Here is a 16,142-nt window from a genome sequence, read left to right as displayed (position 1 = left end):
TTTAAAACTGGCTTTATTAAAGTATAATTGACATGCAAGACGTGCACATATTTAATGCAAAATATTTGATGTGTTTGGACATATATGTACACCTGTGAAATTATGATTCCACTTATATGAGATACCTAAAGTTGTCAAATCAAGTTCTTATGTGCTATCCAGGGTGGAATACCTTCTATGTGGGCATAAATGCTGTTGTCCTCAAAAATGACCATTAGATGGCAGAAAAAATCCATGAACCTGGTAAAGAGGCACCTGTTTCTAAAATTGTGAAGCTCTCAGTATCTACAAGAACAGCTCATCTGTCTGGTGAGTATAGAGAGCACTGTGGTCTCAGCCCACCCCCATGCCTCCAAATCTGTGCCTCTTTTAAGAGGCTGAGGGTTACTCTCATTCTTCTTTTCATTAAAACATATTAGGAGGAAATAATCCACTTGGAAAACTATTTTTTAAAAGGCTTGAATGACCATTAGGTGGTATTTCATATTTCCTAGTGGGAATTTTCCTGTGCTACAGTAGAGATTATTTGACAATCCAAAGTGATGAATCTCTGATGGCCAGAATGGCATCTGAAATATTTCTGGACGGGGCAGAGTTCACCTGCCTCTGAAATCGAGTCAATAGAGGCAGCCAGGTACTTCTAATAATAATAATAACAGCTTATATTTATTCAGTGCTTATCATGGGCCAGGTGTTATACTAAGCACTTTCTACTGTAAATTTGTACACTATGATCATATGAAGAAGTGCATGTTAGATTTCTTACTGCGAAGTACACGGAAGCCCATAGAGTTTAAGCAGTTTTCTGAAGGTCACATAATTTGAAAAATGTAAGTGACTTTTAAAAATGTATTTCTGCTACACAGAATTCACAGCATTGGTGCTTGATGTTAACATGATTAGGACTTCAGGAATTCAGATGAAAAGTGATTATCTCTTTGGCCCCACGATGCATGTTTGATACAGATCTTAATGATCTTCTGCTCATCACTGGACCACTGGAAAGAGTGAATCTGGGAGACAGTTTTAGCTGGGGTATCCTGAGCAAGGATGAGCATAAATTCTTACAGGAGAATTGGGGCAATGTCAAGGCTGATGTCAGCAGAATATTTTAAAGCGGGACTTTCCTGGAAGCTCCAGGTTCCAGAGCCTTCTCTGGTGTGGTGGAATAGTTAAATCGCACATCTGATCGCAGACAGAACACATCCAGTAGGCTGTATCTCTCTGGTGTGTAACCTGAGATTCAAGAACTGTGTGTGGATGTCAGCATCCCTGGAACAGAGAGAGTTTCGTCAGTGAGGTGGTGTGCTGTATCACCACGCTGCGTATAGAAGACAGCCTCCCTACTCACCAGCCCGCCTCCTCACACTTGCTGCACTTGTTAGGATTCTGGATCGAAAGGAGAGAATCCCCCTTGAGGCAGCTTATTCAAAAAGCAGCTATCAAAGTTCAAGTGTACCTCATGCGACATCCCTGGGGGAGGAAATGGCAACACACTTCAGTATTCTTGCTGGAAGAATCCCATGGACAGAGGAGCCAGACAGGCTGCAGTGCATGGAGTGGCAGAGAGTCAGACATAACCGAGCCCACACTGGCTAGTATGGCACACGGGATGGGAGGGTCCTGGACTCCAAGAATGATGAAATTTAAACCTGGAAACTTTCAAATTCTCTGTCCATCTCCCACCCCTACTTACACTTCTCTCTGTACACATTCATTGTTCTTATTTCTTAGCCCTGAACTTTTCCTGCCTCATCGTAAATTCCCTGGCCACCCACAACTCTACAATTTCTGTTTTGTGTTCCGCCAGGCCAGAAGATTTGACTCGTTGGTCCCCAAACCAAGTTCCTCACAGGAATGTATGGTGCACCTATTTGGGGACATGATATGCAAACACTTTAACTTTTTTTCTTTGTCTCAGGCCATGGCATGTTTTAGAGATGTTTTTGTTTTTGTTTTCATCATAATGGGGCTTTTCTTGCTCACTTTTAGATAAGGCTGTGGCAATTCTTCCAATATAACCTGTTAATTTCAAGGGACTTTGTAAGTTGGCTGTAATTCACATTCTCAGAATTGGGAAAATCTGTGTCTTTTGAGATAGAACAGTTCCTTTTCTTTTTTCTATTTCCTTTTAACTTTTATTCTTTTTCCCCCTTAAATATGAGGATGCTATTTTTCCAGGTGCCATGCGGCTCTCTGACAACTCACAGGCTGCTTTAGTTGTTTTTAATGAACATTATCGCCAGCTGCTCAGCTGTGAGAATGTTATTATTATTATTTTTTTTTATTTTCGGGGATGTTGGAGAGCCCCATGTAAACGGAGCGCCCCGAAGGTTGCATTCTGAATCACCGACGCCCCTCCTGGTTACCAGGGGATCCGTCCTGCAGGGGGCGCCGGAGCTCCTCGTTTCTTTAAGCACGTGAGCACGTGAAGCCTCAGGTGAAATCGTCAAGCGGGCCCCATGCCCGTTTGGACCGCAGTTTTCTCTTTGTATTGCCTTTTTTCCCCTGCGTGCCCATCCCAATGAGATGGGAGGTCGGTTTGTGGAACTTGTCCAATTGCCAGATCCTCACAGAAGTCCCCAAGCAGTCTCTGCCGCTTCAGTCCACCTCCCAACCACCTTCCCCGCCAGGCTTATATAAACAGGTTAGAAAAGAGGGGTGCCGGCTCATCCCACTGCGATTCTCCACCTGCACTCCAGCGTTTCAGAGACTCGCCACGACCATCCTTCTGAAGGATGGTCTCTCTTTCCCTTCTCTTTCCCTTCGGAAGGATGGTCTCTTCCCCAGAAGACAGTCTCTTTCCCTAACTAGATGCGTCTGTTTATATAGGAAACTGGCTTGAAGAACAGGAAAAAGAGTTGACACAGGCAGCCAGAAGGAAGGGGGATAAGGTGCAGTGGAACCCCAGTAGTTTTGGAGAATCAAGGTCATGAGAGTGCCCGATGGATCAAGAAGAGTCTGCTGAAGAATAAGCCTGTCTTGATTATCTTCTCCAGCTTTATCTGATAATCAATAGTTATTATACATTCCCTTTCTCATGCCATAAACAAAAATCCATTCCAGGTGGGCTGTAGATCTAAATATGAGACGTCAAACATGAATGGTTCTAGAGTATAACTTAGGTGAATATCCTCATGACTCTGGCTGGCAACAATCTCTCAAAGAGGACACACCCACACAGCCACGTGCCCATGTGCGACGCCAGATGTTTTACAAAGTTTATTTTCCAGGCACGCAATCCCTTGAGGTAAAAACAACTCCCCACTTCGGAGTCTCGGGGAATTAAAATTCCACATCTGACTGCTGCCAGCTTTGCAAAGCTGATGAGTATGTGATGAGAAGTCTGATTGGAGTTCTCATCTGAGCTCTCACCCCGCCCCACAAGTTGGATGCAGTGATATTTGTAGTTAAAATCAGAGCTCCTTTCAAACAGAAGTGTTAGTCTCAAATTATGAGAAAAAAAAAATAGAAAAACAACTAATGCTCATTAAGCACCTATCATGCAAGGACTAAGTGAGCTCATTCACGCACACGACCTTGCTCACTCCTTACAATGGTCCTACGAAGCAAATATAATTATGCCCATTTTTATAGTTGATGAAACTGATTGACAGAGAAGTGAAACATCCTCCCCGAGGTCACAAAGCTAGCAACCGGAGAGGACAGGATCCGATCCAGATAGTCATTCACGTACTATTCATGCAGCAAAAGGGTAGAAGTTATTTGGATTAGAAATGTTCCAGAACATAAGCTCCCCACTGCTGGCCTCCATTGTAGGATGATCTGTTTCCCTTCCATGGAACCATAGTGTTTCCAAATACTTACTTTTCAATAGTGAGACAAGTATTTGTTTTCCAGTTACACTGAAATGTGTTTGGGGCTGGATTCATTGGACTTTTGGAGATCTTTGCTGAATGATTTCAAATGGCATGTCTAGCTACCGGGCTCTAGATGGTCAGTGCTTGATATTTCAGAGTAGTGATCAGTGCTTCCTTTGTTCTGGTGAGGGGTGCCACGCAGAACGTGGGAACTTAGTTCCCCCACCAGGGACTGATCTCCAGTCCTCTGGAAATGCGGTATTTTAACCACTGGGCCACCAGGGGAGTCCTGATTAGTGCTTCCTTTGGAAAAATATTTAAATTATCAGTTTTATCAGATGCATAGACTTGGAACATGTATGCAGGTCAAGAAGCAAGAGTTAGAACCGGACATGGAACAATGGACTGGTTCCAAATTGGGAAAGGAGTACATCAAGGCTGTATATTGTCTCCCTGCTTATTTAACTTATATGCAGAGTATGTCATACAAAATGCCAGGCTGGATGAAGCACAAACTGGTGTCAAGATTGCCGGGAGAAATATCAATAATCTCAGATATGCAGATAACATCACCCTTATGGCAGAAAGCGAACAGGAATTAAAGAGCCTCTTGATGAAGGTGAAAGCAGAGAGTGAAAAGCTGGCTTAAAACTCAACATTCAAAAAATGAGGATCATGGCATCAGGTCCCATCACTTCATGACAAATAGATGGGGAAACAATGGAAACAGTGACAGAGTTTATTTTCTTGGGCTCCAAAATCACTGCAGATCGTGACTGCAGTCCTGATATTAAAAGATGCTTGCTCCTTGGAAGAAAAGCTATGACCAACCTAGAGAGCATATTAAAAAGCAGAGACATTACTTTGTCAACAAAGGTCTGTCTAGTCAAGGCCATGGTTTTTCCAGTAGTCATGTATGGGTGTGAGATTTGGACCATAAAGAAGGCTGAGCACTGAAGAATTGATACTTTTGAACTGTGGTGTTGGAGAAGACTCTTGAGAGTCCCTTGGACTGCAAGGAGATCCAACCAGTACATCCTAAAGGAAATCAGTCCTGAACATTCGTTGGGAGAACTGATGCTGAAGCTGAAACTCCAATACGTTGGCCGCCTGATGCGAAGAACTGACTCCCTGGAAAAGACCCTGATGCTGGCAAAGATTGAAGGCAGGAGGAGAAGGGGACAACAGAGGATGAGATATGGTATCACCGACTCGATGGACAGGAGTTTGAGCAAGCTCCAGAAGTTGGTGAAGGACAGGAAAGTCTGGCATGTTACAGTCCATGGGGTTGCAAAGAGTTGGACAAGGCTCTAGGCACACGATAGACTTTGGAATACATATGGGAGGGTAAGTGGGGCAGAGTTTCATATTTGCGGACAGCAGAGCATAATAGTTTCAGGAAATACTTCTTTTTTGTCCACAAAGAAAATAGAATAAATAAATGTTCAGAAGCAAGAGAATATCATTGGTAAAGATCATTTATCCTGCTCTTTGATTCAATCCTTATATTTTTGTCTCCCTTTATCCCCCTCCAAGGTTGTACACCAACTTTTCTGTGGCCTGTCTTTCATTCAGTCTCTTTCCCTCTTCCTCCTTCTCTGTTATCTCTCACTGTAAGGATACTTAGTGTCTCTCACTCAAGACAAGAAGTAGATAGCAGATTTGACACTAGCCTGAGGATGGAGGGGACCATGTGGAAGTCATGAGAAGGAAATGAATTCTGCCACCTCTTCCCCCCGCCATCATCAAAAAACTGTATAAAAGATGTTTCCCAAACATCTGGGAGTACACTTGGTGGGCAGCGATTAACATCTTTGTGGGACAAACACAATAATATAAACCAGCCTCCAAGAGAGATGCTGAAGCAGCAGGTGGAACCAGAAACCCACAGCCTTGGGTGTCTGATAAACCCACCCAGGACTTTATTAGGAAACAGCCACACATTATTGACACAACAGGATAAGCCCCATCCATGACTTTTAAAAAGGAAATAATGGTATCACCTTATCACGTATTTTAAGTTATTTTAGGTGTTTGGCTGAAAGTCGCGAGTGAGGACAGCTACTTCAAGAAGTGGTTTAACCTGGATGGAGAGTCAGAGAATGATAAAATTATGCAGTTGCTAAAATATTTATTTAGAAGGATGGGGTCTAGATTTGAGATGTTTAGGGACTTGGAATCGCAGGTTTGGGGCAGAGGGTGATAACCTGTAGAATTGGTAAGGTTCTTTCAACTTCAGCTTACCTCAGGGAGAAACCTACTGGTAAAGGATGTTCAGATCTCACCTGTGGGGAAGGACAGACAAGTCAGCATGCCCCAAGGGAATCGAGACACTGGATTCAGGAACTTCAAGCAGCAGGATCTGGGAGAAAATACAACGTCTGTGGAGTCTGTTGCAGATGGAAGACAATGAAGTCCTAACATTAGATATCTTCAGTCTGATGGGTGGGTACCAGAGTTAAGTTCAAAGAGTGGTGCCTAAAATACCACTTGCTGGTCCAGGGTCTTGATGAGGGGTCTGTTTCTCTAACTCTTAGTTGTTTAAGGGCTAACATAAAAAGCAAGTTATATTAGTTCAGTGATGAATTCTCTTTTTGTGTTTTTGTTTTTGACTAAAATGAATTTTCTTAAATAGCAACAACAACAGCAATGAAACAGGAAGATTTGAGGGAATGAATCAGGTTTGAAATTAGGTATCACTGAAGCTTAAAACCTTGAATTTTTTTTTCTTACAGTTTTATTGCAATGTAATTGACATACAGCACTGTATGCATTTAAGGTATATAATGTAATTATTTGATTTACTTATATCATGAAATGATTACCACAGTAAGTTCAGTGACCATCCATCACCTCTGCTGCTGCTGCTAAGTCGCTTCAGTCGTGTCTGACTCTGTGCGACCCCATAGACGGCAGCCTACCAGGCTCCCCCGTCCATGGGCTTCTCCAGGCAAGAACACTGGAGTGGGTTGCCATTTCTTTCTCCAATGCATGAAAGTGAAAAGGGAAAGTGAAGTTGCTCAGTCGTGTCCGACTCTTATCGACCTCATGGACTGCAGCCTACCAGGCTCCTCTGTCCATGGGATTCTCCAGGCAAGAGTACTGGAGTGGGGTGCCATCGCCTTCTCCTCCATCACCTCGTATAGATGTAAAATTGTTGTTCAGTTGCTCAGTCATGTTGTTGAGTCTTTGTGACCCCATGGATTGCAGCACGCCAGGCTTCCCTGTCCTTCACCATCTCCTGGAGCTTGCTCAAACTCACGTCCATCGAGTCGGTGATGCCATCCAACCATCTCATACTCTGTTGTCCCCTTCTCCTGCCTTCAATCTTTCCCAGCATCAGGGTCTTTTCAAATGAGTCAGTTCTTCGCATCAGTTGGCCAAAGTATTCTCCAATTTCAACTTCAGCATCAGTCCTTCTTATGAATGTTCAGGATTGATTTCCTTTAGGATGGACTGGTTGGATCTCCTTGCAGTCCTAGAGACTCTCAAGAGTCTTCTCCAACACCACAGTTCAAAAGCATCAATTCTTCAGCATTCAGCCTTCTTTATGGTCCAACTCTCACATCCATACATGACTACTGGAAAAACCATAGCTTTGACTAGAGGGACCTTTGTCGGCAAAGTAATGTCTCTGCTTTTTAATTTCATGTCTGCAATCACCATCTGCAGTGATTTTGGAGCCCAAGAAAACAAACTCTGTCACTGTTTTCATTGTTTCCCCATCTATTTGCCATGAAGTAATGGGACCGGATGCTATAATCTTCATTTTTTAAAATGTTGAGATATAAAATCGGGCAAAGAAAAAAATTTTTTCCTTGTGAGGAGAACTCTTCAGATTTCCTCTCTTAACTTTCATATGTAAGGTACGGTAGTGTTAATTATGTTTATCGTGGTGTACGTTACATCCCTGGTAATTATTGGTTTGGCTGTGTCAGCTTTTAGTTGCAGCACGTGGGCTCTTTCACTGCGGGGCACGGGCTTCTCTAGTTGAGGTGCGTGCACCTAGTTTCCCCTGTGGCACGTGGGACCACAGCTCCCGGATCCGGCATCAAACCCTGTCCCTTACATTGCATGGTGGATTCTGAACCACTGGACCACCGGGGAAGTCCCCCTGGCATTTATTTATCTTATGGTTATAAGTTTGCACCTTTGCAATGCCTTCATTTACTTCTCTCTTCCCCGACCCCTGCCTCTAGTAACCACAAATCTGATCTCTCCTATATGAATGTTAACCTCCAACAGTATCCTGGTGAACAATATGGTGATTCCATGTGACTATAAATTTCAAAATGTTCACCGTGATAAGCCTAGTTAGCATCTGTCACCATGCAAAGCTATCACGTGATTGTTAACTGTGTCCCCACACCATACATTACACACTGACATTTATTTTGTAACTGGCGGTTTATGCCTCTTGATCTCCATCACCTGTTTCTTTCTGCCCACCCCCTCCCCCTCCTCCTCTGGCAGCCACCTGTTCTCTGTATTATGACTCTGCTTTTGTTATGTTGTGTTCATGTGTTTTGTTTTTCAGATTCCACATGTAAGTGAAATTACATAGTATTTGTCTTCTCTGTTTGACTTATTTCATTAAGCATAATAACCTTTAGGTTCATCCATGTTATCACAAGTGGCAATATTTCCTTTGTGTGTGTGTGTGTGTATATATATATAACATTTTTATCCATTCATTTATCAGTGGGCCTTTGGGTTGCTTCCATATCTTGGCTGTTGTAAATATTGTCGCAGTGAGCAAAGGGGTGTGTATATCTTTTTGAATTAGTGTCTTGATTTTCTTCAGATAAATGGCCAGGAGTGGAATTGCTGGATCCCATGGTTGTTCTATTATTGATATTTTGAGGACTTTCCATCCTGTTTTTCATAGTGACCGCACTGATTTACCTTCCCACCAACGGTGCACGAGGCTTCCTCCTTTTCCACAGTCTCATTAGCACTCGCTATTTGCTGTCTTTTTGATGACAGCCATTTCACAGGTGTGGGGTGCTATCTCTTTACGGTTTTGATTGACAGTTCCCCGATGCTTAGTGATGTTGAGCATCTTTTCATGTGCCTGTTGGCCAATCTGTATGTCTTCTTTGGGAAAGTGTCTATTTCGGGGCCTTCCTATGTTTCAGTTGGAAGTGTTTTTTTGACGGTGAGTTGTGTGAGTTCTTTGTATATTTTGGATATTAGTATTCTTCCTGCTTGCGGGTTGTCTCCCTGGGGGTGGAGGTCTTGATAAACATCATATCACTCTCCTTCTATCCATCTTGTTGGGGCTCCTTTTTTATATCTTTAGTGGCAGAAGATCTTTTCTGCTAGTCTTCTCATCACTAGTCGTCCAGTAAATCGCTGGTCTTGGTGTGCCCGTGGGGGGAGGTGAGCCTGGGGTCTTCTGGCCCCACCTCTGGGCTGCCCCTCCTGGGGTCTGACACCTTGATTTGCCACTTCTTAGCTGGGTGACCCAAGTCAGGTTACTTTATTATTTTGGTTTTCAGCCTTCTCAGTTCTAAAATTAGGAAACTGACACGTAACTTTTAGAGTTGTTGTTAAAAAAAAAAAAAAAGAAAAAAAAATCCCCTCTTCACTGCCTGGAAATTTGTATGCAGTCAATAAACAATTTTGTGTAAGTGAAAATTATTTCAGTCTCTTGGCTACACGTATTCCAGGGAGCTATATTTACCCTGACTCCTTTGTCCCTGGCTGGCACTAACCTTTCTAACAAATGTAGAACTTACAGGCATAGTGTTCATGAAGAAACAACAAATTTCTTGTTAACTTACCTTGCAGATGCAAAGCATTTTAGTAATAGCAAATTCACAGCTTACAGCTGCAAAACTTGCATTAAGTTTTATGTATCCTCCTCTCCTCTTCCCATCATAAAATAAAAATGTTAAAGAAGTGTATACTGAGTAACAGTTAGCATTTTGAGAAACCAAGACCAAGTCTTTAAAACCCTCGAATAAGAGGAAAGTTGGCCATCCTTGGGGAGGAAATGAAGCCCTCCTTTGCCTCAATTAACAAATGAAAGCACCAGTATTCTGCCTGAATAACAAAAATAATTGAAGTTGCATATACATATGTCACAAGAGAATAGATGCATCTTTGAGGACAAAATTAAAGGTGTACTTTGAAAATAATTCAGAAATGTGTAGCTTTAGATGCAACATCAAAAGTCGATTTCCGGGACTTCCCTGGTGGTCCAGTAGCTAAGACTTTGTGCTCCCAATGCAGGGGGCCCATGTTCGATCCCAAGTCAGGGAGCTAGATCTCACATGCCACAACTGAAAAAGATCCTGCATGCTGTAATGAAGACTGAAGATCCCCCGTGCTGCAGCTAAGACCTGGTACAGCCAAATAAATAAATAAACCAAACTCAGTTTCCTACAGGACAGCTTGAGTGAGAACTCTCTGTAGTAGTGTTTAAAAAGTGAAAGGCTAGGGAAATTCAAGCCACTTGCTTCCTCCTAACTCTTTTTTCCCAGAGCTCAGCCCTCTGACCTGGAGGTAAGGTCTGCAGGGCAGTGGTAAGTTTCAGCTCTGTGTTCAACTGAGCTAGTTCAGGACCAGGTCACTTATAGTTGTGTGGGGTTTTTTTGTTTGTTTGTTTTTTGGTCACCTTTGAGGCTTTCAGGATCTTAGTTCCCTGACCAGGGATCGAACCTGGACCCTTGGCAGTGAAAGCATGGAATCCTAACCAATGGACCACCAGGGAATCCCCCATTGTAGTTTCTGACAAAGGCAAAGCTGATGGCACTATTTCAACCACTTTAAATCTGTATCCTATTACTGTCGATACTAATATTTGCAGCCAGATCCCTAAATATTTTTTATTTATGCTATGATGAATCAGAATAGTAACAAAGAGCTGTGGCCGTAATGAATGGAAAATGACTGCCCATAGCTTACGTGCAAAAGGAAGTTGCTTCAAGATGACTGGTTAGCTCCTCAGATTGAAGGGAAAATTGAAAATCAATCAGGCACAGTATCAAGGCAGCTCTAAGAATTCAGTAGCAGGTGTGATTGGTCCTCCTCCTTTTGAGACAAATGTGAATATATATAGCAATGGCTTAGATCCACCTTCCTTCCCACGATGAGTCATTTCTCTTGAGACTCAAGTTCTGGGAAACGGAGTCGAGTTGTCCTGAGTGAACGTCCAGTGGCACTGTGATTGACACAACCAAAAGCTTTGATCAGTTTTGCAAAGAAAAATCAGAGCGCTGTTATTTAAAAAACACTGGAAGTATTCTGGGCAGGCAAAACCTGTCTAGTCTACAAGTCGCATCATGCTGGCAGGTAATGATTTTACCTGGAGTAGAGCTTTCCCAGTAAATCAGTTGCTAATGATGAGTGAAGTATAACAGCAGCTCATTATGTGACTGACACCTCAGTCCCATTAGAGCTTAGCCATGGCAGGCCAATGGCATCATAGATGAGGTGACAAAAAAGGAAGAAACGGGAAAGATCAAGGGAGAAGAGGAAGAAGGAGAGACGTGAGGAAGGAAGAAGAAAAAGTGGCTCCAGTCGAGCCACTTCGATGCAGTGGGAAGAGGAGACAGGAGATGGTTGCTCACGGGACAGGAGGTGCAGAGAACATTCCTTAAATGTTTACCATCTGTGAGTGCCTCACCACTGCCTTACAGGATGGGCGTCTTCTCCCCCATTTTACTGAGAAGGAAGCAGAGTGTTCAGGGCATCCACAGACCTGGTGGAGGCTGGTGGGGGATGTGGCCCTCAGCATCTGGAGTCCTCACTGACCCCTGACACCCAGAGCCTCCTGGGAACAGGAAGAGCTGGATCCTGGGGCCCCTTGATGCCCCAGAGGTGCTCACTGAGCGAACACTCTTCTGGTTTGAAAAAAGCAATCTGCTGATACGCTCAGGTGTTTTTGACTTTGCCGTTGAGCATCCCAGAGCAGAGTTCCTTGAAAACAGAGACTCTCCATGTTAACTAGATTTATCGAGGCGATCATTCTGCTCTGTATAAAAATATTGAATCATTCTTTTGTACACCTGAAGCTTATAGAGTGTTGTATGTCAATTATACTTCAGTAACAAAAAAGAAAATGGGAGCTCTCTCTTTTAGTGGTTTTTTTTTTTTTTTTTTAATATTCTGAAGCTTCTAGTAGGTATGTGATACAAAATTTTTATACTTGGACTAAACGATCCCTCTCAGTGTCATTTCGATTATAAAAAATGATTCAGAAATGGCAACAGCTCCCTTTGGCAGTATTTCAGATGGAGAGAAAGTCTAGAAGAGTAATTAATGCTGTGCATCCTGGAGTCTAAGGGGGCACCCTTGAGTCTGGCTCCCTGCTCCATAGACTTGTAATTCTTGCTGAGGCCAGAGCTCTTCTCTGGAAAGCACTTCTCCAAATTCTGCATCTGGCCTGACTCTAATTCTTGCTGAGCACAAGGCCCCAGTTCCTAGCCTGCTCATGGTACAGAGTGGTATTTCCTATTTGCTTTCTTCTCTGGTCGCTCAGATGGTAAAGAATCTGCCTGCAATGCAGGAGACACGGGTTCAATCCCTGGATTGGCAGATCCCTTGGTGAAGGGAATGGCTACCCACTCCAGTATTCTTGCCTGGAGAATTCCATAGACAGAGGAGCCTAGAGGGCTATAGTTCATGGGGTCGCAAAGAGTTGAACACAACTGAGTGACTAACACTTTCACTTTTCACTCCTCAGAAAAACAGTTCAGGGAGACTTCCCTGGTTGTCCACTGGTTAAGGCTTCCAAGGCAGGGGTTGAGCTTTTGATCCCTGGTTAGGGAGCTAAGGCCTCTGGTCCAGGAGCTAAGATCCTTATGTTAGCTAAAACATAACACAGAGGCAATATTGTAACAGATTCAATAAAGACTTTAATAATGGTCCACATCAAAAAAAAAAAAAATCTTAGAAGGAAAACAATTCAATGCAAAAAACATGTAGCAGACACATGCCATTTGTCATGGCAAAGTCTGGGGTATATGATGTCTATAACAATTAGGCTTTTTGCAATCTTCAATCTCCAGTAATATCTTACACCTTGACATGATGTTTGATGTGACATTTCCCTGTAGAGACATAAGTGAAGACATTGGAACTGAGTTCGCATTTGAGAAGTTGTTACCCCAGCACTTGCACTTTAGGATGATATAGGAAAATAAGTCATCTTTGCATGATGTATTCCCAAAGCCCATTATCACAAAATGCCCCTGATAATTCAAGTTCACATTAAATTTCTGCCATTTGGAGAAAGGACAATTTGGGCAAATAAGTGCTTATTAAAATTTATTTAGAGGGAATATTTTTCATTAGGGTGTTTCATTATTTAAGAATAGAAGCCCATGCAGTAATGCATAATGCTCTCACCAACATGGCATTTCAGATAAATTACATTTGGATAAGGACGAACGTGTTTGGGTTTGGAAGGCTGCTGATTGATTCTAGCAGGTACTGTAGTTGCATAATTATAAGCCAGGTTGAAAGGAGTGTCTGAAAAACAAGGATGAGCCCAAAGAAATCCACCAACAAGCCAATAAAAAATTATTCCACACTGGTCTAATTTTGTTCCTTTTGAAACTGAGGTTTGGGACCTCCATATTGGTGGAGCAGGCCCATCTGTGGGTGGTTAAAGGGCTAGATGGACAATACAGTGGTGAATAGGGAGTAACAGGCACCCTGAGGAATACAGACCCTAACTCAAGCACCACGTTTCATTATTTTAAGGCAAAGAGAGGATGATTTGGGCCAGATTTGGGGTTTGGCTCACTGGTGAGCAGCCATGACCTCTAAATGACCGCACATCTCTTAAAGAGCTGCATTTTTCATTCAGAACTCTGGCTTTAAAATACTCTCTCACACAGCCAGGGGCAAATTCTCAAGATGCCTTCTTTCTGCATCAAGGAGGTAATTTGCCCGGAAGCCTTGGATGGTTTCGCTTTCTCTCTGAACAGGTTCTGGTTGGCAGTTTCAATGTGTATGTGTGGGTGTACTCTACACCAACCAGCAATTCTTGGGACACCAGCGGCGTGTTGTACAATTCAACTCAATTCAGCCTCCTGGAGGTAACATCAGATTGTACTAGTTAAGTGTTTAGTCCTGCAATGCTGAGTGATGAGGCCTCCCGAGAAGGCTGTTGTCTTGTTCTCTGTGCATCCCCAGGGCCCCAAAGCCTGCCTTACCCATGCGATACTCTCGCAGCGGAGCTTCCTACACACTTGCCCCCGCCCGAGCTCGTGACCGTTCTAACCTTTAGACCAGAACATCACCGGTTAGCTCATCACAGGGGCCGGGAGGGGCCTCCTGCCCCTTTGCTGGTTCCCCTGGTAACTGATGAGCCCCCGCCCTCCCCCCGAATTCCCGCTCTAACCAGGAGCCTCCCTCTCCTCCAGGAGTGTGGACCGCTGCCATGCTGTGCCCGCCGTCTACAGCACACGATGGGGTGTGGCTCCAGGACCTTGCTTTAGACGTGTCTGATCCCCTGCCCATTGACCCACTATTTCGCTGACTCCGGGCTCTTTCTTTGATCTTGAAGCTGGCTAAGTACAGACTTTGCAGACCCGGGGGTGCAACCTGACAAAGGCTGACTCCTCTCCCTCCCTTTGCCCCCCTCCCCTCCGGCTTGTGATGCAGGCTGCAAGCCCAGGCAGTTAGCTGTGCTTCTGACCTACTGGTCAGAAATCAGAAGTTCCCACGAACCCCTCCTTCAGTTCAGTTCAGTTCAGTACAGTCGCTCAGTCGTGTCTGACTCTTTGCGACCCCATGAATCGCAGCACGCCAGGCCTCCCTGTCCATCACCAACTTCCAGAGTTCACTCAGACTCACGTGCATCGAGTCGGTGATGCCATCCAGCCATCTCATCCTCTGTCGTCCCCTTCTCCTCCTGCCCCCAATCCCTCCCAGCATCAGAGTCTTTTCCAATGAGTCAACTCTTCACATGAGATGGCCAAAGTATTGGAGTTTCAGCTTTAGCATCATTCCTTCCAAAGAAATCCCAGGGCTGATCTCCTTTAGAATGGACTGGTTGGATCTCCTTGCAGTCCAAGGGACCTTCAAGAGTCTTCTCCAACACCACAGTTCAAAAGCATCAATTCTTTGGCACTCAGCTTTCTTCACAGTCCAACTCTCGCATCCATACATGACCACTGGAAAAACCATAGCCTTGACTAGACGAACTGCTTATTTAACTTATATGCAGAGTACATCATGAGAAACGCTGGGCTGGAAGAAGCACAAGCTGGAATCAAGACTGTTGGGAGAAATATCAATAACCTCAGATATGCAGATGACACCACCCTTATGGCAGAAAGCGAAGAGGAACTCAAAAGCCTCTTGATGAAAGTGAAAGAGGAGAGTGAAAAAGTTGGCTTAAAGCTCAACATTCAGAAAACTAAGATTATGACATCTGGTCCCATCACTTCATGGGAAATAGATGGGGAAACAGTGTCAGACTTTATTTTTTTGGGCTCCAAAATCACTGCAGATGGTGACTGCAGCCATGAAATTAAAAGACACTTACTCCTTGGAAGGAAAGTTATGACCAACCTAGATAGCATATTGAAAAGCAGAGACATTACTTTGCCAACAAAGGTCTATCTAGTCAAGGCCCCTCCTTGGGTTCAGTCATTTTGTTAGAGTGGCTCATAGATTTCAAGAGAAACGTTTTACTTACTAGATGAGCAGTTTATTGTAAAAGGATGTATAAAACTCAGGAGCAGCCACATGGAAGAGATGCACAGGGCAAGGCGTGGGGAAGGGGTGTGGAGCTTCCAGGTCCCCTTCCTTCTCCCTGAATTTCCATGTATTTACCAATCTAGAAGCCCACCAAAACCTGTCCTTTTGGGTTTTTATGGGAACTGCCTTACGGTAGGCACAGTTGATTAAATCATTGGCCATTGGGTCACTGGTTCAGCCTCAACCTGTTCCCTTCCCTGAGGTTTTTGGTGTGGGGGGATACTGAAAGTTCTGACCCCTCTAATCACGTGGTTGGTTCACCTGGCAGCTAGCCCCCATCCCTTTGTTCCCTACAGGCTTTACAAAGTCATCTCATTGACACAGTGAAAGATACCTTTATGCCTTCCCCACCTTTTTTTAAATTTGAAACTAAAGGCAGCTTTATCCCTCTTATCACAGGAAATTCCAAGGCTGCAGGCCAAATACTCATCTCTTATTATAGATCCCACTCTCCATCTCCCCACCCTTCCTCAGTGAGCCCCTTTTGCCTCCTCCTGTTCCCCTTGTGGTGTCCTCTGTACCTGGCTGCCACAGTTACGGTTGTTGTTCTCTTGTGCTCTCTACTCCTGGAATGCAGCCTGTTTCAAAATCTCTCTGGTG

At 43.9% G+C, this 16,142-nt stretch overlaps 1 long non-coding RNA gene across 2 annotated transcripts in view; it reads left to right on the top strand.

Annotated features, from left to right (window-relative positions):
• LOC129632393 (uncharacterized) overlaps positions 1-16,142 on the top strand; it is a 60,900-nt gene that overhangs the window by 43,047 nt on the left and 1,711 nt on the right. For both annotated transcript variants that reach the window (XR_008704494.1, XR_008704493.1), the window contains exon 3: positions 163-309. This is a non-coding gene — a long non-coding RNA (uncharacterized LOC129632393). The remainder of the gene's footprint in view (positions 1-162; positions 310-16,142) is intronic.

The sequence above is a fragment of the Bubalus kerabau genome, chromosome 17 (genome assembly GCF_029407905.1).
Source record: "Bubalus kerabau isolate K-KA32 ecotype Philippines breed swamp buffalo chromosome 17, PCC_UOA_SB_1v2, whole genome shotgun sequence".
NCBI classification, from domain to species: Eukaryota; Metazoa; Chordata; class Mammalia; order Artiodactyla; family Bovidae; genus Bubalus; species Bubalus kerabau.
The sequence above is the reverse complement of the archived record's forward strand: the minus strand, read 5'-3'. Positions and strand labels throughout refer to the sequence as shown.